This window comes from Schistocerca gregaria, chromosome X (genome assembly GCF_023897955.1).
Source record: "Schistocerca gregaria isolate iqSchGreg1 chromosome X, iqSchGreg1.2, whole genome shotgun sequence".
Taxonomy (NCBI): Eukaryota; Metazoa; Arthropoda; class Insecta; order Orthoptera; family Acrididae; genus Schistocerca; species Schistocerca gregaria.
Window position 1 is genome coordinate 619,539,051 of NC_064931.1, and position 13,178 is coordinate 619,552,228.

Consider the following 13,178-nt stretch of genomic DNA (forward strand, 5'->3'; position numbering starts at 1 on the left):
CCAGTCAGTTGATAGAGTGATTTTCAAAAGAAAACAATAAGAAAGAGCTTTTGTAAGCGGAGAAAGGTGCTTTAGAAGCGAATTAGGAACTTTAATTCTGGTCGGCCCAGGTCCTTTCACGTTGAGCAGGTGAAAGGGTTATAGGCAACACAATCTGCATACGCATACAGCTCAACGCCCACGCCCTGCTGCCTCTCACGGGTATAACCAGTACAAAAGGACGTCTAGCGTCCCAGGATGTCCCAGCGAACATTTTGTCTGTAACAAAAGTTGCTCCTTGTGACGTGATCTAACTGCCCTGGACGTCTGATGTAAAGACTTTGAAATACCCTATATATGCACTAAAGACGTTAGGAGAACAGAAATACGCATTCGATCAAGATGTAAATGCGCTTACCATGGATTGAAAAACTTTTTTTTTTGCAATTTTGATATGGAATTTTAGTGTAAATGCATAAGGCATCTTGGTGCCTCTAAAAATTCAATAAAATTAATAAAATCCTACACTTTGTACTCAAAACGTAAAGTAAAAGCGACAAGCAAAATCTCTGAAGATTTTCAGGTCAGAACATCATTTAAAGGATGGGGTTCATGTCCTCACTTGCATTCTATATCAGAATTATTAAAACATTTGAAAACTATTGTTGCAAAATGGAGCACAACTGAGAAATGTTAGCTGGCAATGAAAGTGAATTCAAAACTCTTGCATCAGATTAATAAATGGTACAAAGAGTCCCCGGTTCAATGAAAACAATGCGTTTCATCTCAACGTGCACTCCAGCAAATACTAATGAAATGCAAATTAATAACACAACTTTTACAAAGAACAATCTTTAATTATTTATCTTGGCAACACACCAACTTCCGACAGCTCTATAAAATAAATGGAATGACATATCCAAAAAAGTAACAAGTGCTACTATGACCTTATGACTGATTTCAAAACGCCTCCATAACAAACGATAACATTAATCATTGTAGAATATTACATTCTGGCTAAATTTATAAATTATATAAAGAACAAGACATAGTAGTAAAACCGAAGATTGTAATGGATAGGGCATGTCAGTACAGCACCACCAAACAGGGCCATCAAGAGAATGACAGAAGAGATTCCATTAGAAGATGTCCTCTTGAATGCAAACACAGAAAATATCTAGAAAGTATTCGAAGTGACGGGACAGAGACTAGATGCTGCAAAGCGACTCACTATTGTTTGCTCTGCAGCAAAGAACCTTCATCGCTTGAAAAGCTCGATTATAATACTACTACTAGTATTATTACTACTAATAATAATAATAATACTTTTTGATTTCCTCTCTGGTTTATATATTCCATCGTTATTGTATTTTGGATCGAAAATTTCTCTGATTACGTTTCATTCTTTCTTTTGTGTTTCTTCGGTGTACCTTTCTGCTCAAAAACAGTTTCACAAACCCATACACTCACACGTATTTGATGACCGTGTTGTCTCTACTTTGCGTGTATCTAGATGCAGTTTTAGTGACAAATAACTCTGTTATTATGAACTTTGTTTCTGTCTCGTTGGAAAGGTTTTATAACTACTCTTTTTTTAGGCTAGTCTCTTCAATGGTTTTTCATAAATATTCGAACACAAAAATTGTATCTATTTTTCCATATTCAATTTTTACAAAACCTTCTGTTGGTCGAAAGTGAATTGGAATATGTGCTTTTCCCGCAGCTTCATTGTTGTATTTGTGCTATTTCAATATCCCAGCATTGCATAATAAGGTTAAGCTCAGGTTTTAGTTTGCGCTGCTCTCGGATTACTTTTTCTTGTAAGACGCAGCTGAAGAGCAATGGAACGAGTCCATTGCCTTGTCTCATTCGTTCTTCGATTCCTAAGTGTCACGAAATTTCTCTTAGGAACCTTACGTTAGATTTTGTACCATTCGGTGTTGCTCTAGTAACTGCAATGGGTTCCATGCCAAGAACATGTCTCTTCAGAATTTGAAAGAGAGGTTTCCAGTCCTCTAAGTCAAGATTTCTTTAATCAATAAAGGTTTAAATAGTATTGTTCTTATATCATTAATTTAAGTCTTCTTGACTGTGATGTTGTAATAGTAGGTCACTTAAATGCATTAGAAAGTACTACAGTTGTTCAACTAAAGCGGACACAGACTGCCTTATCTTGTCCTGCCATCAAAATCTGTGTGTTCATTAATTTTACCAGGTCGTTTCTGTCAAACGCCTAACGTTTCCTCGTTGTTCGCATTGTTTTAATAGGTTCTATATAGGCAGTGACGTAGTCTATGACATTTTTCATTTAAATTAACAGAAAGAAATAGTCCACTTCACAGATGATAGAACATTTTTGTTAAGATGAGAAAACAAGCGCAACAGGAAAAATAGTAAGTGGTGCTTTTGTTAATGTTGTTTAGTGGTTTTGCACAAATGTACAAGCTTCAGACTTACAGAAATCACAGTTATTACAATTCTGTACTGTCGAAAATTCCTCATCTTCTGTTAAAGTAGTGTACCAATAAAAAATGATAAATATCACAAATTCCTAAGTCTGAGTTTTTGGGTTTGATTTTTTACGAAAACTTGAACTGGAAAAATCATATAGTAGACCTACTAAAACAATTTATATTTAAATACTTTTGACATTACAATAAGAGTCAATTTTTGGTACACTGAAATCAGTTATTGAACATAGTTTTCATATTTTCGTTCACTGATGTCCGATGGGATAATATTCTAGGCTAACTCATAACTTAAGTTAAAAATTTCGCTGTACAAACGAAAGTAATTGGAATTATGTATGGGGTTCACAGACGTACATCTTGCGCTCCTACGTTTACACCATTCGGAATCCTGACCAAAGCGTCATAGTACACTTATTCAGTTATGAAATTTGTTTTCAACAATCCATTGCAGTTTGATAATAGAGATACAATAGAGTAAGGAAAAATAATTTCTACGTGCCTCTAGTGTATGCATCTTTATTGCAAAAAAGAGCAAAACCCATAGCTATAAGACACCTTAATAATCTACGTATGCAGATATAATACCTGACTGACTTTGAAAGTGATTTGAAATGTAGAGTAAAGTTTTTTATCCTTAACAACACTTCGTATGTCGTAGAGAAACATGGAACTATGTACGTAAAGCAACTCTTCAGCTAAATAAAAAGTAAAGAAATAAACTGGGCCCGTAAGAGAATGCAGTTCACTGTGAAACATAATAAAAGTACCGTCAAGGTCTGGGGTAGCATGCTAGCAAAAACTTCGAAGTTTGTAAAGGTGCAGTTATTACCGGAAGGAATATAGACTTACTGAGTGATCAATGGTAAAACTTTTCTCATCTAGTTTCAGATATCGTGAAGATAATTGCCGTAAACATCCCGCCGACGTTTTAATGTTCTCTTTCCTCTAAAACTGACATAAGATATTCTTTACGGTTAGCTACAAAGATCTACGTTCATTGTCCAATGAATCAGTGACGGAAGGAAATGAATGGAGTACCTAACACATAATTAAACTTTTTATATTTCCGGAGAAATAAAATGTTGAATCAGAAACCTCAGAAAGCGTACAAACTGACATGGAGACGTTACAATATAGGAAACATTTCAAGACAGGCCAAATTCTGACACTACACAACAGTTGTACTACCAGAAGCGCTCTACGAATCAGCAATGACCACAATCGAAACATCGGGCATCACAGAAACAGAAAAAATACGACGTAAAATCCTCAGAAAAATTCTTGGAGCAGTACACAGAAATGGTATATGGATGAAGAGACCAACCAAAGAATTATACGAACACACACACACACACACACACACACACACACACACACACACACACACAGAGAGAGAGAGAGAGAGAGAGACTTACAGACATGATTACAAAACGCAGAGTCAAAAAGAGTATTTTTGATGTTGTAAACAGTTCAATTAAAAAACAATTGGTTTCAAGAATTAGAAGAAGATATAAAACAAGGAGGAACCAGCACGGAAATTATAAACGAAAGAGACAAATTGAGAAACAAAATTATGAACATGAAATGCGAATGGAAGAGAACAGGAAAAATATGGCAAGAGGAAAGAAAACAAGAACACAATCAAAGAACAAAGATTTTGGAAAGGGAAAAAGAAAAAGGAAAGAAAAAAAAATGAATCATCATGTAACATTCAAGTTAACCACTGTCTTAAGACCAAAACTGTGTAATAATAATAATAATAAAACGTTCAATCACAGTGTTCAGTGTATTCCTCCGCATAACCTCATTCTAGAGCCTAAGACTCCCATTCATTCTAAATTACTGTTTCGAAGCAAACTACACGAGGAATGGACAGAAATTTAGCCCGAAAATGGTGAAATGCAAAATCAGTATACGGCCAGGTGATAGTTTTGACATTTGTAGTCCGTTTTGCCTCTGTTGCCGTGTATCTCCAAGTGGTACTACAGTAGAAGCAGTGTTCTTCACTTTCTGAATTATTCTGGCAGATTTATTCTTGTGTTTAGAAGACGTCCCATATGGTCATTTTTGATATTCCGTAAGTGCGTTCTCCATGACGTCCCATATGGTCATTTTTGATATTCCGTAAGTGCGTTCTCCATTAACCGATCCTTGTATCCGTCTAGCTTTCTGGCGTGTTTTAGCGGGAGTCCCTCGATGACAGTATAATTCTGTAGACCTGTGTATTAATGTGTAGACCAATAGCTAAAAAAGTTTGAACGGTACACTTTTGGCTTCTTTTTGCCACAACAACAGTTATTAGTCTATTTCTTACACTGGTTGTGGAACTTCTACGAGCAGTAGCGTATTATCGGTTTGATCACTACACGTTTTGTGGGCGTACAATTGTAGCCCCTCAGTTGTACTACTGTGCACCTATTTCGTTCTAGAAACAGGATTAAATGCACAACAAAAACATTGCCTACGCGACACTAATTCTATGCTTCAAAATAATCGTGTTACGAGTGCATAAATAAAACCGGACTGGAAGCGCTGTTTTATGAAACGCATTATTACCTGTGGAAACGGTAAATTGCTTTTCATTTAGTTATCGATGGCAGCGCGATATGAGATTATTTGCTTTCGCACACTGTTCCTGGAATGGATACCGAAAATGAAGCTAAATTTCGAACTATATTCAGAGTACGGGCGCTTCAATTTATCGTCGTACAAGATACCGATCTAATAATTGTTTCTTCGAACATCCAACGAACAGACCAATAAGTTCTCCTACATCGTAATTGTTATCTACTGCCCGCCCAGTTCATATAAAGAATTTCAATCTCCCAGTATAACAAAAAAATTAAAATTTCGATTTCAGTACAACTGGAAAAGAATGAAATAACGTTTTCATTCTTTTCCAGTTTCATGGAAACTGTAATTTTTTCTAATTATTATATTTGGAGCTTGAAATGCTTTATGTAAATTGCACAGACTATAAAGAACGATGCGATGTAGCAGAACTGTTTGATCTTCTGGCAGAATTTTCGAGAAACAATCACTGCGTTAGAATCCTAGATAATTTGAATCAAAGAAGAAGGTTACGGATAAAAATAAATAATTAATTTCCTGTTTACATCACTGCCTGGCGCTGACATTTCTCGCTCACGTCAATTTAGCGGTTTGTTTGTCAGGTCTCACAAGTCTAGATGTCTTGTGCATGTGTCGAATGTTTTATCGTGTTTATGTTTATGATGACGATGGGGAAAAGGAGGAAGGTTGAAAACCGTACCAGTACATCGCCATCTCCAGCCAAATAGTAACCAACAGATTTTTCAAGGCTTAATGCCCATTCATACAAACGGATTACTGTTTGGTATCACATCAATAAAGAAGCGAACCCCCATATGTAAATCAGCTCCTCACCTGTGGTTACTTTACCACTGGGTTAATGTGTTGAATGTTTGACTTAGAGCATGTAAACGAGAAAAAGTTTAAAAACGCTTTTAGAATATGTTGAAAGTTTGTTGGAAGGTCCTAAGTGCTTTCATCATAAAACGCTGGTAATTATTTTCTGGATAATTTGCTCTCTATTTTAATCAAAAGCTAGTTTTTCACGCGTCTCAATGTTTATGACGTCATCTCTTCTGAACTATGTGTCATACAGTGATATACTCGCAATTTTGGAGATACGTTTAGTGGTATATGTGGATACTGTCTGCAAACTGTGTTGCGACCACAGACGGTAGTAAAGAAGTAATAATTTAAAGTGTCATGCCTGATGCTGATGCTTGATTGCTTGAACAGCGAAAATTTAATAAGCAATATACCTTTTTTCTTTTATTTTTTGTGGTTGGGGTGAGGGGGGGGGGGGGGAGTTTCAGGGAGAAGAACTTTTGTAACCTCTCTGAAATTATGTCCAAAGTTTACTGTAAATCACTAAGTGCTGTCTTTCTCAAATAGTGGATGAGTAAAATCCGGGTACTTGTGCGCCTTGAATGTCGCCGCCTCAAGACAAACAGACAGTCTTACTGTAATATTTGTGTTATTGAGTTAAACTTTAACCTCTTGATTAGCAGATTATGACAGCATTTATAGTTTTTAAATTCCGTTGATAATTACGTGAAATATTAAGTTTTGAGACTGACGCCTGTAAAGAAGGCACCCTCATGAGCCTGAATGTCTCACAAGACGCCGCATAGAACAGCGTACACCGTGCTGGGTAACAAGCGACATGTTCAACAGATCAGTCACAATTTTGCAGCACGCACCATGGCTGACCCCTAGAGCTGCTGTGAGGTCGTCCACCGTTTGGGAACGGTTAGCAGGTACCAACATTGCAAATTCTTTATTCTTGCATTTAGTTCGAACCGACTGTGGCCGAGCAGTGCACACACCACCCTACAGATTGTATCCCCTTGCGATAAACGTCGGTGCCACTTCAATACAACACTGCGAGTCAATGCGTCGTCACCGTAAACTTGCTGCACCATGTGAAACGCAATGGCAGCGTTTTGCCTAATTTCTGGTAGGACTTTGTTTGTCCGTTGCTCCAACTGCGACATACTCGGGTTCTGACGCGCGCAGGCAAATCACCGTCACTACAACCGTAGTTCTGTTTACATGCCTCCTGCTGGCACGAGAGACTCACTAACAAGCACATTGTGCTATCTATGTTCCCTACTGCACCACATCGCCGCAATGCGCCCAATCTCAGAATTTAATGACTGTACTACGAAGATTCCTTGATGTCCCTGAGACACTACGGAGAGGCCAGGAATTTTGCTGTGTTTATGAAAAACCGTATGTCACCGCCTCTCCTTCCCCTTGTCTTTCAAACACTGTTAAAAAAATTTCTGCTACCGCAATTTGAAGCAGTTATCTACGAGTCGAGAGCAACCACATAAGCGTGTATTAGCGACCTGTAAGGGTAAATAAAGACCTAATGTTGGATTCACACTGGTGAACTATCTGCTACGACTGCATTTATTTGTGTCAGCTGACATCACTAGCTGTACAATTGAGATAAATAGCTGTAACAATGAAATCGTATATACGTTGAGAGTAATAAAGTCAATTACGATTACTGAGTTTGCGAGAGCATGGGACACACAACCTACAAAACGACTCAGTTTAAATCATCTCTTGTTGTTTGAATTACTTTCAGTTTTAATCCACGTCATTGTCGGTGAATACGCGCAGAACTGTTTACGTTTTTGCTACAAGAACTTCATGGTCCATCGCCTAGATACTATAATGGACCGTGCAATCCAGACACAGTCAACAATATAGCTTTCAATAATGTGATATTAAAGTTTTATAACATAAATCACAATTCATATGTACAGTGGGGTTTAAAATTACAACATTTAGTTCGTTCAATATTGATTGGCACTCCCCCTATAAATCCTGAAAAATAGGAGCTTGAAATGTGTGAAAATAGACTAAAGTAGTATCTACCGCCACCAGACGGGTTTGGTGCTTCCCATAGGTGGCGTATTGCAGTAGCACTTTTTCTATTTGCTAGTACGCAAGACATCGATAAGACAACATGGAAGCAGATAAGCATGGAAAACGGTGGACAGTGTGGTTTCTCTGGAGGGAAGAAGTGACTGCTTCACACATCCCATTCCCTCCCCACTGCGCGGAAACAGAACCGTGTGGAGATAGGCCAACAGTTGGTGCGACAGTATAGAGCAAATGCAGTGGAGTTCTTTGAGAGTTTGGTCACCGTCGATGAGTCATGGTTCTTTGACGAGACTCCAGGGAAGAAATCTCACTCTATGGAGTAGAAGCATACTGGGAGTCCTCGTCCCAAAAGGTCACGGCCGAAACTATTCGTGTAGAAACAAGTGATAGCTGTGGTCTGGGCTCAAGAAGGGCTACTGCTGGTGTATTGTCTCCCTCCCAATACGACCCTCAACAGTGATCGGTACTGCAGTTCATTGCACAAACTCTGCCAACGCATTCAACAACGCCGCCACAGAAAATGGCCACAATGCGCGCCATATCTTCGCCATCATGCGTGAACTAGGGTTCATTGTACAGGCCACTTTCTCCATATTCGGCAGATCTGGTTCGTAGGAACTATGCGCTATTCGACGCAATGAAAGAGGTCTTGCGACGTAAGAAGTTCACCACCAATGAAGAACTTCATACAGTCGTCCACCAGCGGCCCCGAGATGCGCCCAAAATGTGATTTGCAAATACGGAAGCTGCCAGAACTATGGCAGAAATGCATATACATTGGCAGGGAATACCTGTACTATAACGTGTATTCTTTTGTTCAGAAAATGGTTCCTGTGCACACTAAAATATCGTAATGCCAACCATTTTTTAATGTCTCAGGTACTAATACTGCTAATGTTTATGTGGCCTATTACTACATAAAAGCTATAAAATCAGATGAAGAAATTTAAGTAAAAGAAATTCAGAGATAAGAAGGAGTAGAAAATACGAAGAGGTTGGCAGGCTGTTAAAATATCAACACTATGTAGGAGGCATGTAACAATTACAGGTATCAGTGTACTACATATCTGGATATGCAGATGATTAGTGTTTCAGCGCAACAGCACACAGTATTTAGGAGTGACGCCATCCACATTCTCTAAATAATGAAACATTAATCAGATGGTATCTCATTCAGAAATATAATTTTGTTACTTGTGAAGAGATCGTGTTATGCCTCGTGCAAGGAGGATACACATCTACCAGGATTATCGGAATTCGACAATTGGATCCTGATCCATCGAGACTGCAGTTTATTGCTCCGCGATATTGTTCACGTCATTCTGTATCCCGAAACTGTCATGCGAATATAGATTCGATGGATTTAGGATGGCCGTACTCAACAGGTTGTTGGATCTCAATGGCGCCAAGAGAATAGCGCCTGAGAGGAAGAACCTAATGTTGTCTCAGTCGTGCGGGTTTATACAGCCTCGTCACTAATCTTGAGTCAAAAAATGGGTTTGTTCACAGCAAGGTAAGTGCTCAATCTAACAGTGCAACGACGTCTGGAGCACCACGTACAGCCATTACGGCGATCATTGTTGCGTCTTTCCTTGACGTGGTAGCAAAGAGAGGCGCTCCGATAGTGGTGTCCCCCAACGGACACACTGTAGGCAGGAGTGGCACCACATCGTCTTTTCAGACGAGTCTCGTTTCTGGGTGCAGTGATACAATGGACTTATCCGTGAGAGGCCCCAAGGAGAACTAACACCAGATTTCATTCGCCATCGTCATACTGTTTCAGCACCTGACATGATGGTATGATGTGCCACCGGGTACGGACTTGTCAATCCCAGTGGCTGTGTCCTATGTTCGTCGTCCCTGTGCCGTTATGTTCCACTTCAATGCAGTCCTGCAGATTTAGCTTAGTCTCTGAAGCTCAAGAACCTTTGCTCCCTTTGCAGGGTCACGGTTAGCGAGGACTGAGGAACATTGACAGATTTGATACAGTTACATCTGTATTTTACATTTCACACGTCCTATAGCTACTCTTCACCATAGATATAACTCTAACCTTATGTCAGTAGTTTCCTGACAAGGGGAGGCCGTAACGTTTGGATCACGGATTTACTTCAGACTTTGTACACTTTTAAGAGTCGATTAGGACAACATAATGTGCAAGTAAATGCGTATTACTGATGAGATTTTGAGATAATCGCAAGAGAAGACACGCGTCAGTGATGTGCAAGTGCATTGTGACCCTGAACACGATCTGTCGGCGGTCGTGTGGTCGCGTTCAAGCTACGTAATCGGTGCATCGTTGGATCAAGTCACGATCGTCTTTTTTTAGATTTTTTTAAATACTAGTCTCATTAATTCGTACATAGGTAATATGAAGAAAAGACACGTGTATTCACATGAAATTTTGTTGAATTTCCACAGTTATTTCGCTGTTTACTAGTTTTTATTACTACAACCAACATTATGTGACTTTTTATAGACAATGTGACTGACAACGAACGAGAAACTTCTTCTCGTAAAGATACTATTAAAATACATTCAATTGTACATCGCCAGTTTTTGGCACCAGTATTTACGAAAATGCGTTATGCATGCTTTGCATCCAAATTGTCGGAAGAAAGAGATTTTTTTCAAAATGTTAATAAGCTCTGTTACTCCTTAGAAACTCTGAAGATTCCTAGTGCATTCGGGAAAATTCCATTCATTCGACGTAGTAGATGCCATTTTAAATTATGTTTTCCGTGACTATATGAATGGCCTTGCCGCAGTGGTAACACGAGTTCCCCTGTCAGATCACCGAAGTTAAACGCCGTCGGGCTTGGCTAGCACTTGGATGGGTCACCGTCCGGCTATGCCGAGTGATGTTGGGAAGTGGGGCGCACTCAGCCCTTCTGAGGCCAACTGTGATTTAGAAGTAGTGGCACGGGTCAAGAAAACTGACAGCGGCCGGGAGTGTTGTGCGCTGACCATGTGACTACGCGTATTCGCAGCCGGTGACACAGAAGGGCTGAGGGACACACGGCGACAGAGGTCGGTACCGTTGGGCCTTCAAGCCCTGTTCGAACGGTCTTTGTTTCTTTTGTGTCTGTATGAAAAATATAATCCTGTAACTTCTAATGACGAATGCACAACCTACAATTAATACGAGGGGTGTCCAGAAACTAAGTTCCGATCGGTAGCGAAATGGAAACGACTGTTAAAATCCGATAAAGCTTTGCACAGATGTGTTTAGCAGTGTCTCTAGTATGATCCTATATAGCATCACGTCGCTCTTCTCATTTCTGAGCTCACAGTGAACGCGTAAAGATGTCTAGAAAATAGTGTCTCCCGCCAAATACGAGGGCCTGGTGACAAATTTCGCCTGAAGCTATGCAGCCAACATTACATAACTATCGTGCAGTTTCTTCTTCAAGACAATTCTCAGCCGCATTCTGCAGGGCAATGAAGATGCTCCTGCATCGTTTTCAATTGGAAGTGTTTGATTACCCACAATGCAGCCCGCAATTGTCTCCCTCTGAGTTTCATCTTTGCTGGCTAAACCGCTGGCTATGAAGACAACATTTTGGCACGGACAACGAGCTGCAGGCCAGCGTAGAGAACTGGTGGAAAGCACTGGCAGCTGTCTTCTATGATGAGGGTATTGGAAAGGTGGTACAACGCTACGGGAGATGTCTAAGTCAGAACGGCGACTTCATAGAGAAGTAGCTGGAAGCTGTAGCTAACCGTTGCAAATAAAACATTTGTGATTTTCATTGCGGTTTCCATTTCGCGATCAATTGGAACTTACTTTCTGGACAGCCCGCGTAGTAAATTACCCTCGTATTTTGGCATTTTGCAACTGACTTTATTATTGAGTAAATTATTTAAACTGTTATTTATCGGTGTTTGACTTGGACTTTCCAAGGCCGCCCTTCTTCTTCAAACCTTTGTCTGCATATCGAAAGGACCACATGCAAAGCAGTTCTCAGTACCTTACCCGACTGCGTATATAAGGAATTTCGGAAATCACTACAGGCATACATTCTCAGGAAACTTTCATGCGTTGGGTGGCTTACTTGTCGATGGTTATAAATATAATATTTGTTTTGATAGTAAATTTAGCAAACAGCCAAATAGCATTGTAAATTTAATCAAATATCATGCAAATACCCGTATCTTTTCATCATATTACCTTTCAAATGTAATATGTATGAAATAATATGAATAGTGTTGAAAAAAATGTAAAATAGAAAAAAAACATTATCATAACTCGATCCAGCTATCCACTGATTACAGAACTTGAACGCTATCCACCTGATCGCCGCAAACTCGTGCCCAGGGTCGCAACACACCGGTACATCAGTGACGCGTTAAATTTCTCTTCCAGTTTTCTCGAAATCCCTAAACAGCACGCCTTACTAACTACACACTATGTTGTCCTAATGACTACTATAAGTGTACAAATTTTGAAGTAAATTCGTTATCCGAACGTCTCGGCCTTCCCTTGTGAGTGTAAGTGTTCAACCTGAGCCAGATGATAGACCGCCATTTCTTTTTTGTGTGCATTACGTAACGTTGTAGATGTGTGTGTTGGCGAGGATGTGAGTACTTAACGATGGAGGTATCAGCATCACATGCATAATGTCACTGAACCCCTCACTTTCATTGCGCTTCGCTCCCACTTCACTCATACTCACATTTGGATAATATTTTATTTTGTTACCACAATAGTAAGGAAGTCCACGGAATCGCCATTCCTCGTGTTCTATCGGCAGTCCGTTGGTGACTTTTTCGGTAGATCGTTAATTACACCCCACTTTCCGACAGTTGTGTACAGATCTGGATGCAAACAGAATGTTTTGTATAATTTGTTAAATAATATGCAGTGCAAGACAACATATTCTGGAGTATCTACAAGTCCCAGATGAATACTTTTAAGCAACGACATTTTTAAAAACTTATTTGACGATTCGCTGCCATTCAAATGTTTAATTCGAATTCGGTAGCACACAGTTCAAGGAATGGAAGAAATCTGAAAATTGTTAATTTGTAATTATATAAGACAAAACATATTTTTGGTCATTTTTTACCCGCCTGTCTGTCTGTGTGTCCGTCCGTCTATTAAGACCGATTTTCTGTAGAACAGGTTGGCATATCAAGTTAAAATAATTGTCACTCACTAACGCTTACGATCCCTTGGCGGTGTAAAAATGTGAAGCTGTTAAGTCAAATCAGTCAAAAAATACGGCCATTTACATCACACATTCTGATACTCGAAAACTCACTCATCGAAACATGTAC

General features: G+C 39.4%; 1 protein-coding gene across 2 annotated transcripts in view; it reads left to right on the forward strand.

The window, feature by feature from the left end:
* The window catches only part of LOC126299075 (rho GTPase-activating protein 7), a 1,286,633-nt gene that overhangs the window by 1,032,625 nt on the left and 240,830 nt on the right, over positions 1 to 13,178 (forward strand). The window lies entirely within an intron of this gene.